Below are 16,489 nucleotides of genomic sequence, written 5' to 3'. Positions count from 1 at the left end.
TGCAGTGAAGGGTCTCTTGGGATGGGTCATCTTCATGAGGTACAGCAGCTGTGCAACCTCCAGGACATACAGGGGAAGTTAAGGAGTAATGGGTTGCTGGGGTAAAGCTAGGCCTGAATCCCTCTAGGAAGGGACATTGGTTTAGGCCCATGTTCTTCTCATTGCACTTATAACCAGTAGCACCTCCACCCCACTCACCTCTACCCTTTTATCCCAATTTCTTGACATCTCATCAGATCAAGAAGACCCGATGGTAGACCTTAGGCCTCCTCAATGCACTGAATGGTTGTTTTAGGTCCATTATTATTATTATTATTATTATTATTTTAATTAAGTGAGCTCTATACCTAACATGGGGCTTGAACTTGACCCTGAGATCAAGAGTCACATGCTCTACAGATTGAGCCAGGCTGGTGCCCCATGAATGGATATTTTACACTTTAAAGCTAAGATTGACTTACATATGGGGAGTCCCTCTTTCTCCAAATTTATGTCATTCCTGAACATCTCCATTCTGTTGGAAAATGACCAATGCCAGCCCTCTAGACCTCCCCATGTCTTCCTCCTCCACCAGGATGCATAAACCACAGGCCAAGCAGACTTCCACAGTGATAAGGCACGGTTCAGGGAAGGCAGCTCTGGAATGGCATCAGACGACCCGTGCACTTGCTCCAAGCTCTGCCAAACTAGCCCCTTTAGCCTAGACTTACACATCTTTAAAATAGGGGAATATGGTTTGATGATTTTTAAGGGTCCTTCCAGCTCTAAACTCTGGGAACTTTCAATATAGACTAGAGCTTCATCTATCTATGCCCCAGTGAAGTATTCCAGTGAGCATTTAAATGAGGCTAAAAGACACATATGCTGGAAGGGTCCAGCCATGGAATCCTAAAACCTAACAATGGGAAAAGCACCTAGAACGTAGCAGTCACCTCGAGAAGCTCTGGGTTTCACAGTGTGCTCAAAGATGTCTATAGGCTCCCCATTTCCCAGGCGGAGTACTTGGACCATCGCTGTGAAAGCAAGGACTTGAAGAGGACAAACTCCAAACTCAGTTATTCCAGACAAGGGTCTATTCTAAAGGTACAGATCCAAAAATAGCTTTACAGTTTACATAAAAGCAGGACCTAAAATAAGATTTTCAAAAAGTCAAATCCTTGGTAACTAAACTTCTTTCTGAACCCACAGCTAGAGACCAGCCCTGTGCAACACAAGGGCATACTCAAGAAGTTACCCATACAAGTACTAGGGTCTTTGCCCCCTTCTTTCTCTGGCATAACCAAGATAAGCTCACCCCGGCACGGTTCTGTTTGGTAAAGGAGGATACCCGGCAATTAGGCCACAGTGCATGTCCCCCAAGAGCAGAATACTTCCCCAGCTACTTTTGTTTGGTATGTCTTTGTTTTGGTTTAGCCCTGGCAATCTGGCAGGCAACGTATTTCCAGGGGGAGCTCTGTCCATGGTGTGAATGCCCCGGCCTTGAGGTCCCTGTTCATTTTCATAAACAGAGCCCAGTTGCCACAGTGACTGGTGCTAGGAGCAGCTGCTAAATAGCAGAGGTCACCCAGAGCTTTCCTTGGGTTCTATAGTCTGGCCTATGTTGTTCCTCTGCCTCTGTGAACAGTGGGTCAACGGGAGCTGCAATCACACCAGCCAGTACCTCACACAGGAGTCTGGGCACGGACAAGGAACCACCAAGCAAGTTGCTAAATACAAATGTGACTTCAGGTGGGGCCCAGACCCACAGGACAGATCTCGGCCAGAGGGCACAGGAAGAGTAAAGGGCATAGGAGTGGCAACTTCCTCCCTGGGGGTTCCACAGGCCCCAGAGGGTGGGAGGGGGCAGGGCCAGAGTTCAGTGCAACAGGAAGGACCTTGGAAAAGTGAATACGGAGTTGGGCCTGTGACACTTTCTGAATCACGTAGGCCAGTCAGGTGCCTTCTCCCTTCTCTGTGAAGGTGTGACATGGTTTTCCCCACATCCACAGCAGGAAACACCGCACCCCACCTGACACACACAGGTAAAAACAAAAACAAAACAAAGCAAAAAACAACAACAACAAAGAAAAAAACAAAAAAACAAAACAAAAAAACCCTTCTGGACTAGAGTCCTAGAGACCTTTCTAAATTAGAAATTATCTCTATTGTGTTTCCATCTTCCCAAGGCAAACTTGCCCAAAGGCCACAAGATCTGCTTGACCAGTGATACAACCAGGGCAGGTGTCAAACACAACTGTGTCTGGAAACCCCTAGCCACCCCCCTTGTTGTCCTCTTGCTAAGATTAGAAACAGTTGTTTTTTACTCTGCACAGCAGAGCTTCTATCCTCAAGGTAGATGCTTTCAAATAAAAATATAAAAACAGCTATAAAAAAGAGATTATAAGGCAGTTCCTCTTGGCTCTTACAAAAACCAAGTTACCTTGGCTGGAGCCCAAGGAAGCCTTAGAATAGAACCAAACATAAACCTCACTTAACATCTTTCAGACCCATCCCCATGTTAACATGGAAGTAATAAACATTCTTTGGTCCTAGTGCCAGTTTCAGAGATGGTGATCATTTAAAATGTAAACAAAATGAAGGCTTATCTCTCTCAAAAAAAATATGCTTCTGTCTTTACCAACCATAAGCCAATTAGACCACAAAATGGAGAGGAAAATGGGATGAAAGTTTACTAATTTATCAGTGTAACTCAAAGATAAACCTGAAAACTTGGATCCATCCATCATGCTTTCCAAATGGGACCCAAATGTTTCACATATAGGATGTTTCTGTGTTATTCCCAAACCACTACTGTAGTTCATTACAGGCCAGAGAAAACCTAAAGAGTTAAGAAGATTATCCTTAGGCAAATAGTTCAATAATTTAGATTTCAAAGACTCCATATTACCCTCTGTTTATACAAAGTAATGTGTTTCCTTTGCCTGCTGAACATCAAAATACCTCACAATTAATTACCTCTATTTTTAAAAATCCCAAATACTATTAAATATAATGGCCAATATATTGGGGAGAAAATAAAAGCATGTTCAAAATCTGCTCCATTCTCTGAAGACACAAAATGATAATTACGACAACATCCATGGAATCGGATATAGATGGTAACCCCCCCCCCCAAAAAAAAAAAAAACTTTTCCCCTAGAGGCACCTAGAGGGTGCCATAGGAAGTTAACCATCACACTCTTAGTTTCAGTTTAGGTTGTGATCTCATTAAGACTCTCTCTGACCCTCCCCACTACACAGGCATGCATGCTCTCACGTTCACTCTCTCTAAACATATCTTTTATAAAACAAAAACAAAAATAAAAATGTTTCCTCTTAAAATTACTGTTTTTATCTATTTTTTTCTATTTTGCCTATGAACACTGTGAATCTAAGAATGGAAGTTTTTTAGCCCCTTACACAGAAATTCAACAAAGTTAAAATTCCAAGTAAAGGCATGGCTTTAGAAAATTCAAAGTTACTTCACTTTCTAACTAGTTAGTACTTTAGCTTTTCTTTAGAGTATTCCTCGTTCATGATTAATGGATTAGAAATTAACTCCACACCTTGCACAGGGAAGTGTAAATGGAAGCACAGCAAGTGGCCTAAATGGCAAAGAATTTTACAAATACTAAGGTCATCGTGGAGATAATGATCAATATTCCTCAGAATTTGTATAGGGAAATTTCCAGGTTTTTAAAAATCTATTTTCCACTCTATACCCTCAAAATATCCACATGTGACAATATTATCATCTATGGAGTATTTGCTATGTGCCAGGCTCTCTTCTAAGCATTTTACTTATATTTACGTATTTATTCCTCAAAACCACCTTGAGATACACCATTACCTTCATTCTATAGCTGAAAACACTAAGACAGAATGATATTAAGTAACTCAAAGTCATGAAGTTATTGACTTACTGACTGGGTCAAGTGACTAAGCCAAGGCCAGCCCTGGGGGGTGGAGGGCGCGTGTGCAGAGAGGATAGTATGTGGACTAGAAGGAAGGAACCAGCATTCTGGTTCCAAAATCAAAAGGTGTTTCTTCCCAGAGAAAATGCTGACCTAAGATAACCCAAGGAATATGCCAATGAGTTCTGATCTAAATATATGTCCTCTTTCTATAGAAAACTCAGCTTCTGGCACATTAAAGAGAGATACAAACACCAAAGAAAAAAGGAAGCTCAGATTTCCTTAATCAACTGGGTAAAGTTCTCAGCTAATGTCATTTTAATTTTACATATATTTTCTATAACTTAAAATAGTCTTGCAAATTACCTAAGAAAAAAATTTTAAAGCCTTCAGAAAAAGGAACTATTTGGACTTTCTATGTTAGAATTTTCACTACATTTTTCTCTTACATTGTAATGTTTTGATGGCTCTTTACAATTCATATTTCTGGCCAACTTGTTTCATTAGCACTCAAAGTAGAGCTAAGCTCATATAACATCACCGGGGCTACAGTGTAAAGCTGCTATCCAGCTGAGCTGATTTAAAAACCCAATTCTGACAGTGTGGTATACCTACCTCTGCCTTTGATAAAATTAGAAACCTTTCCTTCCTTTCTAGAAAATCTTCACATATCAAAACTGAAAAAAGTACTTTTTTCTTAATGTATCTGAAAGTTACAAATAATCATAATATTATTAATAATATTTCTTTCAGAGATCTCATTTTCTATCCTCTCACAGGTCCTCCTTCAGCTCAGGTACAAAGTATGGGCCACAACATACAAGTGAAAGTCAGAGCGGCCCAGTGCGGTCCAGTGTGGCCCAGGCATGCCCAGAGTGGGTGTAGTGTCCCCAGCAGTAGGAGTGCCCCGTCATCGGGAGCTGGTGGCCGGCCAGGCATCGAGGGGCCAGGAGGAGCTGAGCAGCCCCGAGGTGGGTAAGGGGTTGGGTAGGTGGGAACCCAGATTGTGGGAGCAGCCAGGTCCTTCATGATGAAAGATTTTGAGACACTTCTCTCTCCTGCATATAGTTGGTAGCTTGGGTGGTAAAGAGATGGCTGAAAGTGTCAAAACCTTTCTCTAGGACCTTACCAGGGGAAATCAGACTCCAATCTGAGGAATTTGTATCATCTCAAAGCTAGATGCTCAGACTCAGCAAGAGAGGAGCAGCGTGGAAAAGGACAAGCCGTAGTGTCCTGGTGCAGAGGAGAGCCCAGAGTACAGAAAGGAAGCAAGAGAATGAGCCACCTATGGTTACTAGAAGTCTCCTCTTGTTTTGTCAAGTGTTTATTCCTGCACTATAGTCAGTAACAGCCCAAACTATTGGTGATCCATCACAACATGGAGATGTTTGGTCGTCGGTGAAATTCTTCTTTATCTCATTTTTCAGGGCTCTTTGAGTGCTCCCTCCATTTGTGCTTAGCAAAGCTGTTAATGCCATTTCGTCTCAAGACATAGCTGATCTGGCATTTGAGGGATCGGGGAGGAAGCCTCACCCATTCCCCAGTGTCAGCAAAATAACTGCTGACATGCTCTTCAACCTTTGGCTGCAGGCTCCTTTCCACATCCAGGGGATGTCTGTAGCCTCTTTCCCATCCATTATGTTGGTCAGCTGGTTAGTCTTCTGCATACGTCCCTTCTCTACTCACCACACTGCTCTGAATATTGGTTCAATAAAGGAACTGAAGTGCACCAGCGGTTGTCAAGCACAGAGAAGAGGTGGCCTTACTACACTGGATTTGGTTTGCCCTGGCTTTCCTCACAGCCATGCAGTCCTCATATACTATCAGTAGAGGCCCCTCTCCATCCTTTCCTCTGTTCAGCATCAGCGCCAATGAAGCAATGACCCCCAGCAAAGTATACCTTTCCTAGTTGTGCCTCTTCTCTTTGGTGGTTTTCTTAAAGCAAAAGACTTTTCCAGAAGATGGTCTACCTGCAGTCTGCCCTGAGTAGCTCAACCTCTGCAGAGAAATTCCCATCCCCACATCCGTCTCCTGCCAGACTAAAGGCAGCTACAGGTAACCGAGTCACCTGCCACCCAGAGGGGATGGGTGTGATTGGGAAAAAGCTGTAGGAGCTCTTTTCCTTGGCACGTCCTCCACTAGGGAAGGCAGGACCTGCTCTGCCAAGGACCCTCTGCGTATACCCTTCTCTCCGAGGAATGGGACTTCTGTCTCTGGTATGCATAAAGGAGAATTCCTGACACCAGTATGTGGATTCCTAACACCGCTGAGTCTAAATGGACCACAGGTTTTTCTGCAGGTCTTTTCTAGCACTTGCCAGTCCCATGCCTGGAATGATGTGCATACTTTCTTTCTCCCTGTGCCACTTGCCCTCCCAACTCCTCTCTCTGCTTTCCACCACTCTTGGATGAACGGATTTTGTAACTCTGGCTGTTGTATTCTGTGGACCTGTTATTTTTGTTGTTGCTTTGTGAAAGACATATACTGGATGTGGATGGTAAAGGAGTATCTCATTTGCTCCTGGTCACCCCCTGTATAGCCATCACTGTCTTCTTTCTCATAACTCACATTAGATTTTGGTCTCTCTTGCAAAAAAAAAAAAACAAGCCTGAAGTGATGGGAGTGATTTTCTTTCTTCTCCTTAAAGGGAAAAAAATTTTTTCACTGGTGCATTTAAAGATCCCCAACTAGATCCCTGGATGGCTCAGTGGTTTAGCACCTGCCTTCAGCCCAGGGCGTGACCCTGGAGTCCCAGAATTGAGTCCCATGTCGGGCTCCCTGCAGGGAGCCTGCTTCTCCCTTTGCCTATGTCTCTGCCCCTCTCTCTCTCTCTGTGTCTCTCATGAATAAATAAATAAAATCTTTAAAAAATAAATAAGTAAAGTTCTCCAACCATAGGGAGGTACCAGTTTTGGACAAGTGCCACTGCTACACCGAATGCTAGTGAACCTCAACTTTTAACTCTTGAAGTCTGAAGTGTATACTACTGGCCACTGCCAGGTCTATCTGGTATTTCAAAGGAATACTGGGTGCTACTGAAAGGAAGTGAAGGAGTAAACTTATTAAACTCATTAAGCCTGTGATTGGCTGGTGTTCTCCTGTCATTTGAAAGAGATGAAATATGGGAAGGGGGCAGATGTCAAAACCCTTGTCCAATTTTAAAGTGTCACAATTAAGTATGAGCTGTTTTTTTGTTTTTTTTTTAAAAAGTGAATGTGACATTTCCTGGCACTAAACTGAAAACACATTCACATTTGAGTGTTTAATATTTAATTCCATCATTTGAATACTGAGCACCTATATATCCCAAGTTCTTGTAGCTGTTAGAGATACAGCAGTGAACAAAGTAAGCAGCCTTCTCTTTTTCTTTCATGAAACTTCCATTCTATGTAGGAGAAATATGCAATTTAGAAAATATGGCAGGTCAAACTTTTAAACACAAAGCTTCTCCTCCAGAAAAGGACTTGTACAACAATGCATGAGGGTGGGGGGAGTTGTAAGAAACTCCAGAGACTCAGTACTCCCTTTCCCCCTCAGGCTCACTGCCCCACCACAGGCTCAGTGGAACAAACTTCTATGCCAAATGTGTCCCCAACTACCTCAGAGCAACTCTATCTACAAATACAAGCCTTACTTCTTTTATGAACAGGGAGCAAAGACTTTAAAGTACCATCAATACACCACTCTGGGCACTTTTAGACAGCCCTTAATTATCAAGAATCCATTTACTTTGCTGTCACCATTCAGGTGAGTTATTTGTTAACCAAATTCCATGCAGCTCTATAGGGCAGAACTAGGGACTGAGAGTGGAGGTTTACAGCCAGGTGGATTGCACAACATGAAGAAGAATTTCCCAAGGGTCAGGGATATTTTAAATTCAAGTAAAGGCTAGAGGCTCAGTCAGCAGGATATTAGAAAGGTGATTTATGTATCAGGCTGAGCTGAACCAGATAATCTCTAAGGATCCTTAAAATACCAACATACCACAAATCTAGAACTCTAGTAGTGTGCTTTAGGAATGTAAAATCTACCCAGATGTAACGTATCCTCAAACATTACTTGAGGATAATGTTACTAATGAGATACAAATTCAGATGTCATGAAGAAATAAGCAACCTAAAATATACCACATGTTAACTAAGCAATAATTTTAATAGCACACGAATACTCAAAGCTATGGCTTGGTCGAGCTTAGTAAATGCCAGGCAGGTTTTGAGTGCATGAAGCATCACAGCTCATTAAATCTTGAAGACAATCTAATGAGATGGATACTATATTACAGATGAGGATGCTAAAGCAAACAGAGGTTACAAAGCTATTTATTGGCAGATCTGGGATTAGCACCCAGGCAGCTGGCTCTCGGATCTATGCTCTGAAGCACTATGTTCTGTTAAACTGTCTTGTTGGGAGTTGGAGAGCATTTTCCTCTTAGATTGGGTTACATAAGTATCCTGAAATAGCCGACTACTTAAAGGAATCTTTGAAATGTGATGAATGAAACTCTTCTGATATAAGATAATCCTGAATTTCTTTTTTAGATATAATACATACTAAATTTACTATAATTTACTAAAGTGTAGAAGTACTCAGAAAGTTAGTCCAGTTTCCAAATCTTATTTCCAAGTAGTAGCTTAAACACTGGAAGAATCTGGCTCAGAATCAATTACAAAATTTTCCTATGACATTATAACAAACACACAGTACATTAGATATTTATATTTCTGCTAAATATCAGAGATGCCCAAATTGGTGATTATGACAGAGCTGGCCCTCAACTGTGGCAGTTTCCATTACAAAAATCTACTTTACAGGAATTCAGGATCCTGTTTAAAAACTGATTGAGACTGATACTTAATAGGACAATACACTACTGGCTTACCCTCCCCTTTTTGTTTCTTCATCTTTAAAAACTAAAACCATCAAGTCTCCTTCCATTTAAACTAAAAAAAGAAAAATATTAGTTCCAAAGTTTGGGATTCTTAATACATTCCAGCTGACTTTTTTTTTAAGTCTACATTTGTAAATATTAAGGATGTCTAAAGACTCTTAATCAAGTTGTTTTCTTTTTAAAACAAGTACTCAAATAACTAACTTCATGAAGATTTTAAGTATATAATGGATATTACAACCTAAGCCTGTTTCAATATAGATATCAGTGGTTTATGAGGAACCTATAACAAAGAAAAATAACTTATCCAAATTCATAAATCCTCACACAAAAGAAGTTTACATGTATATGCACAGAATATTATAGCACAGCGGTGCTCAGTGCTGGGTGGCTCAGCAGTTGAGCATCTACCTTTGGCTCAGGGCATGATCCTGGAGTTCCAGGATCGAGTCCCACCTCAGGCTCCCTGCACGGAGCCTGCTCCTCCCTCTTCCTATGTCTCTCTCTGCCTCTCTCTCTATGCCTCTCGTGAATAAATAAATAAATTCTTTTAAAAAAAATTATAGCACAAAAATTCTAGGAAATCACACACTTTTTAATTTGTGATACACATAAACCGACAAAAAAAGTACTCAGGAATAATTAAAAATCTTTCCCTTACTCCCTAAGTAAAAATCTTTACTCAGTATAGTAAAAACCAATTAAGATCTAAAACTATAATTTTTTGGAAGGGGACACTGAAAGAAATAATTTTACAGGCCCAAAGAGTCAGAACAGGGCTCTCAAATCCCTGCCTCACAAATATTACTATATCATATCCTAGATATGACCCTTTTCATCATTAACTTTGTAAATATCACCCTCTAGAAATTACCTGTAATGCTCCATAACACCCATGCTGCCAAGATGACATCTTTGACAGCAACAGTTATTTGAAATCATAAAATCTGGGAACTGAAAGAAACCTGAAGATCCTCAGGCCAATTTCCCTCATCTGCCAGGTGAAAAAAACAGATACAGAGGTCCTGAGTGAGTTCCCTAGGCCAAGACTTCTAGATGAAACCCTTCACTGAAACTTCATTTGGACCAGAAGACAAGATTCGCCCCCTCCACATACCAAGATATCTCTTCTTTTATTTTAGCAAGCAGCGATTCTGAAACTTTTTGGTCTTGGGATTCCTTTATGCTTTAAAATTACTGAAGACTCCAAAGAGATTTTGTTGGTATCAGTTATATCTATCAACATTTCACACAACAGAAATAAAAACTGAGAAATTTTTTAAAATATTTAATTCATTTAAAACCAACAGTAGGTTGGGATCCTTGGGTGGCACAGCGGTTTAGCGCCTGCCTTCAGCCCAGGGCGCGATACTGGAGACCTGGGATCGAATCCCACGTCGGGCTCCCGGTGCATGGAGCCTGCTTCTCCCTCTGCCTATATCTCTGCCTCTGTGTGTGTGTGTGTGTGACTATCATAAATAAATAAAAATTTTAAAAAAACAACAACAACAGTAGCGAGACGTGGGAGGCTCAGTGGTTTAGCACTGCCTTCAGCCCAGGGCCTGATCCTCGAGACCGAGATCGAGTCCCATGTCAGGTTCCCTACATGGAGCCTGTGTCTCTGCCTCTCTCTCTCTCTCTCTGTCTCTCATGAATAAATAAATAAAATCTTTATTAAATAAATAAAAATACTAAAATAAAATAAAAATGAAAATAAAAGCAACAATAGGGCGGCCTGGGTGGCTCAGCGGTTGAGCATCTGCCTTTGGCTCTGGGCATAATCCCAGGGTCTGGCATCGAGTCCCACATCCGGCTCCTGTCAGGAAGCCTGCTTCTCCCTCTGCCTATGTCTCTGCCTCTCTGTGTGTGTGTCTCTAATAAATAAATAATCTTTTAAAAACAACAATACAATAATAAATCCATTGCATCTTAATGCAAATATTATCTTTTATAAAAGAAAAATAACTGTTTTTGAAATAAAACAGTTTAGTGAGAATAGTGGCATCATTTTACATTTTTGCAAACTCTTTAACATCTAGCTTAATAGAAGACAGCTGGGTTTTTGTATCTACTTCTGCATTCAATTTACTGTGATACATTGTTCTGGTTGAAGGATATGAAGAAATCTGGTCTCATACAGATATGTAGTTGGAAAGAAGAAGCAAACCTTAACAATCTTTTCATACACTTGTAGCTAGCTATTTCTCCTTTGATACTTTACCTAAACTCATTAAATAGCCATTACTTAAAGGTTAGTTGTGATGTGGAATCTGCATTGCATAATTAACTTTTCATACCTTATTAGGTTAAAATCCATTGCTCTCAAAATACTGAGTAATTACAAAGGAAAAAAATAATAACTTTACAGCAAAGAACTCTGTCAGACACCACGAGAAAATATCAGATAAACTCAAATTGAGGAGCATTTTCCAAAACAACTAACCAGTCTTCAAAAGTGTCAAAGTCACTGGAAGACAGAGAACTGCCACAAACTGGAGGAAACCAAGGAGACATGACAATTAAATGCAATGTGAGATTTTGAGTTGGGGCCTGGAAAAGAAAATGAATATTAGGGGAAAATTGGTAAAATCCAAATAAATTCTATACTTTAATTAATAATATTGTACCAAGATTAATTTCCTAGTTTTAGTAATTGTTCTATGGGTCCATAAGATGTTATTACAAGGTGAAGCTGTGTAAAGGGTATATGGGAACTCTTTGCACCATTTATATAAGTCTTCTCTATGTCCCAAATTACCTAAAAATACAAAGTTTTAAAAAACCAACTGCTTGATCCTGTATTATCAAGATGTGAGATCTTTTACTACCCACACAAAGTTTTGTAACATCATATATTGGCCATCTGGAAAATCACGGTTCAATGAGTTATACAAATATGCAAAATATTGACATATTTCTTATATGATATTAAAAAATAATATTTGTTCATATTTCCATTGATCTCACCAAAAAAGTATTTATTCAAAAACTGCTATGGTCAGAATGATGAATATTAAACTTTAATTTTTGCTTGAAAAATAAAATTTTTCATTGGCAACTAATATTGTAAACCGTTTTATTTGAAATAACAGGATTGCTTTGTTCATTTGTAAAAAGTGTCTGGCAAGTACTGAAGACTAGATAGCCATCGTTTGTCAGTCATTCTTTCAAAGAAAATGCTATTCCATGAAAAATAGACCAGTCCAGCTCACAATTCAAACAACTGCGCAAGTGTTTCCTTGGGACAGCCACTGCGCTTTGGAATGTAGAAGTGCTACTTGCCTACTTCCCATTTCCTCATACAGAATATGAAAAAGACATGTATTTGAGGGCTTTTAACTCCTTCAGCAAGAACATTCTTACACTAGCATGTGGCAGTGAGGCACTGCTCGATCCCTGCTAAGGCACCTGTTGTTTTATCCAATACTCCTTTTATACCATCATTGCAATGTTAACCAAAGTTGCAAGACAACTTTGAATTCTTATAATAGTTCTGACCTCATAAACCTCTTGATAAGGTTTCAGATCCATAACCATCCTTTGAGAACCACTGTTTTTTTATTTTATTTTATTTTATTTTATTTTATTTTATTTATTCATGAGACACACACACACACACAGAGAGAGAGAGAGAGAGAGAGAGAGAGAGGCAGAGACACAGGCAGAGGGAGAAGCAGGCTCCATGAAGGGAGCCCAACGTGGGACTCGATTCCAAGTCTCCAGGATCACGCTCTGGGCTGAAGGTGGTGCTAAACCAATGAGCCACCTGGGTTGCCCGGAGAACCACTGGTTTAAAGAGTTAACCTCCAGCTCCTGAATAGAATATACCACCACTACTTAAGCCAAGGTCAAGAGTACTAAAGAGTCTTATGCTAAGCTTTATAGAATGTTTACCAAAAAGCAATAACTTCCTGCTGTCAAAGACATTCTTTAGTGACAGATCCAGAACCTGTCTTTAAAACAACCACCACAGGTCACTCAGACATTCTTTTACCTAAGAATCTGAAAACAGTGACCCCTCACCTGGTCTCCACAGGCTAGCCTTCAGAGCAACACTGCTTCCTTCCCCCAAAGTAAAATACATTAAGATTCAGATTACTTTAGCAAAGTTGTACTTTATGAATGAGATAGGATATAATTATTGATTTATTCAATAAATATTAATCACTTACTATGTGCAAGGGCACTAGGGACTGCCCTCTCCCTGAGGATTCCATTCAAGCAAGGATAAGAGGCAATGTGGAAAGCCCTCCACTTGAGAATGTTCATATAATATGCAACCGCTACACCAGAGTGTTTGCAAAATGACTTGACCTTCGTAGAGCTTACATTTTAGTGGGGGAAGATAAATAATAAACATAGCAAATAAATTATAAGCATGTTTTAAAAAGTGATAAGTGCTAAGAGAGGAAAAAAACAGCAAAATAAGAAGGAATGGGTATACTAGGAGTTCAAAGGGATTATGATTTTTAGTAGGATGGTTAGGGTGGGACTAAGCCCACAGGTACTACGCACAATGAAAATTACCATTAGGTGGTCTCATTCTATTGTTTCTGGGCTCTCCTGTCTCCCCACTAGGCCCAGTCCTCAATGCCACTACTACTTTTCTTGAGGATTCATGTTTACCCTTCAACCTCCAGCTAGAGGCCTACTCACTTCCTCTAGAGGAGCAAGGTCTTCTCCATCCTGGCTCCAGATTTAGTCCTTCAGCTGTGATGCTGCTCATTTCAAAGACACCTGAGTCCTTAGCTCAGCCAACAGCAAATCAGCCATCTCCCAAATAAATACCCTGAGACCTGCCTTACCTCTGTGGGGAGCACACAGTTGAACAATAAACTTACTCTGCCAATCATAAGTTTGTTCTAGTGCTCTTTCTTTTCCAAAATATATAGGTTCTCAAAATAAGGATTAACTTTTTAAAGACCTGCTAAGTGCCACAAACCACTGGGTGCTCTACATGCATTTCAATCTCCTAATAATCAATGGACTAAGAGTAATCAGCAGTATTCTTTAGATTAGGCAACAAAAGCTTTGAAAGCCATAAACTTGGGACTCAAACTGAAATTTTCAAAACAAGAAAAAAAGAAAACTTTTGATTCACAATCTCCTCCCAACTTCATCACACCCCTATACCACTTCAGTACTCCCAGCATACTGTTTTGAGCAGAACAAAAGGAAAATAAAGAAACTGGTCATTGATAGAGTCTGTCTTATCTGCAAATTGTACCTCAGAATCAGATCTGATTTTTGCATCAGATATATCTCTGAATAATAAGACTTACGACTTAAAGGACTGGGTAGGTATGTTCACCATGCTAACATTTTCAAAGAACGCTATTTTTAATGGTTTCATTTAAAATAAACACAGCCCTCTGATTTATATGCATCATCTCATTTATAATACTCACAAGAACACAGTGGGTAGATACGGCGGGTATCTCTATTTTTTATGTGAGGACACTGAGGATATAATTACAGCCTGCAAACAGCAAAACCTGGGCTTGAACCTGTGTCAGGATTCATAGCCCAAGGTCACAATTACCATACAATCTCTGTCAAGAATGAACACTGTGGTAGAGAATTACTTTTACTAAATAAAAATGTAATAATCCAATAGATTCACTATGGTAAAGTCCATAGGCATTCCTCACATTTGGAGCATAAAATCTCTACAAAATCCTTTAGTTACAAGTCTCAAAGAAAGCTTCACTGGAGTGACTATGCTCTAGCAAAAATCTGCTGGGAAAACCCAAGGGTCTAGCAAAAGCACACAACTTTCAACCTTTGGATTCTAATATTGCCCCTAACTCTGACCTTTAGTCCAAAGGAATCAGGATGCTCATTTTACCTCAATGAAGAGATGTTATGGCTATCACCTGGTCAGTAACACCAGTTTGAACCTCAGGTAAAGAATATATTTCTTGGGATACCTGAGTGGCTCAGTGGTTGAGTGTCTATCTTTGGCTCAAGGTGTGGTCCTAGAGTCCTGGGAAGGAGTCCAGCATCAGGCTCCTCTGAAGGAGGAGCTCTTAAAATAAAATAGAACATATTTCTTGGAGTGCCTGCGTGGCTCAGTTGGTTAAGCGTCTGCCTTAGCTCAAGTTATAAGCTCAGCATCCTCGGATGGAACCCAGTGTTGTAGGCTTCCTGCTCAGCCTGAAGTGGGCTTCTCCCTCTCCCTCTACCCCTCCCCCTGCTTGTGCTCTCTCTCAAATTTTTCAAATAAATAAATAAAATCTTAAAAAAGAAAAAAACCCCACACATTCCTTAAGTACACACTAAACTTTAAGTTCCTACAACTTAGAGCAAAGCCAGCCAGGTCAGTAACTCACCTTAGTGGCAGCCTGAATTATCTGTGACTGAGCTCACTTGCCAAATGCTGAGGAAGAATTATTTTTCATCATATTAATGAAGAGTAGTTTGAAGAAAATAGAATTATAGCTCTAAATAGAGGTTCTCAAACCTCACTCCCATGAAACAGTAATGCATAATGAATACTACTCACATTTTGACATACCATTGTCTCAAAATAAACTAGTGAAAACTGCAAAAAGCAGTGCTGAAAGAAATTAAAGAAAACCTACACAAATGGAAGGGTATACCATGTTCATGGATGACAAAACATATAAGACACTACAGATTCTGGGTACTTTTCATTCTATCAATGGCAATCCTAACCCCCCTTTCTCTCTCACTCAAATATACTTAAATATAAATAATCATGGTTTTTTTAAGGTTGATATTGAATTTTGTTTTATCTTTTTAAAGAAAATCACTATTTAAGACATCAATTTAACTATTAGTCACAACATTGTTCATGATATCTTACAACTTACCTGGGAAATACCAGTAAGTCTTGACATTGTGTCACAAAATTACTTTCTAAAATAAAAATGCAACAAGACTAAATAATAATAATAATAAAGCTGAAAAAAAAACCACAGTCACAGTCACTTACTGGTTCAAAGGCTTTACTGCCAACTTTAAAAATATCTTTCATGCTCTCTCACATTTCTGAGATCTACATTCCTATCAACTCCATTAAGTTGCCTGGGAATCGCCTACAAAAAGTGCTAAACGTTTAGTCTGAAGTTGTTACTCTGGGTCTGCTGGTTGAGGAGAAGGCAGAAGGAGAAGGTTGCCCAAGGTCCCAGGATAGCCAACTTCATTCATTTATAGAGTAAACAGAGACCACTGTGCACTCAGGAATAAAGTCCTCAACCAGACAGAACACACTCTCCTGAAGTTTTCATGTAAGATTTTTCCAACAGATTCCAAGTTGAGTAATAAACAGAAATAACAGACTGGGGGGGGGGGGTGCTTTCTTGAGTTTAGGAAGATCTGACAATACCATGAAAAAGCCCAGCACAGGCCTCTGAAATTTTTCATTAGAATTCTTTTCTCCTGAATCACGTTAATAAAGTACAATTTGGCCTGAGATTTGTAAGTAACTACTGACTCACAGGCTGCTCAAGCCCAGAAGGATGGGGAAAAACACTAAGGTCTGTCAGTAGGAGGCAGGGCCAGACCCTGGGACCGAAAGATTTCTGGATGAGTGTTTTCAAACAGTGCTATATACTGCCTTGAAAATAGCCTCTTTATATAATATTTGATTGGCTTTGAGATAAGTCTGAAATGCTCTCCTCTACTTTCATCTTCAAATGACTGCACTGCTCTCAGAGTCACCAGCACTGGCACTAGGCCCAAA

At 39.9% G+C, this 16,489-nt stretch overlaps 1 protein-coding gene and 1 pseudogene across 4 annotated transcripts in view; one reads left to right on the top strand and one right to left on the bottom strand.

The window, feature by feature from the left end:
* The window catches only part of TGFBR3 (transforming growth factor beta receptor 3), a 193,994-nt gene that overhangs the window by 140,412 nt on the left and 37,093 nt on the right, over positions 1-16,489 (bottom strand). The gene's annotated exons all lie outside the window — the stretch shown is intronic.
* Positions 4,946-8,329, top strand: LOC121488383 (annotated as a pseudogene).

Source organism: Vulpes lagopus, chromosome 3 (genome assembly GCF_018345385.1).
Source record: "Vulpes lagopus strain Blue_001 chromosome 3, ASM1834538v1, whole genome shotgun sequence".
NCBI lineage: Eukaryota > Metazoa > Chordata > Mammalia > Carnivora > Canidae > Vulpes > Vulpes lagopus.
The sequence above is the reverse complement of the archived record's forward strand: the minus strand, read 5'-3'. Positions and strand labels throughout refer to the sequence as shown.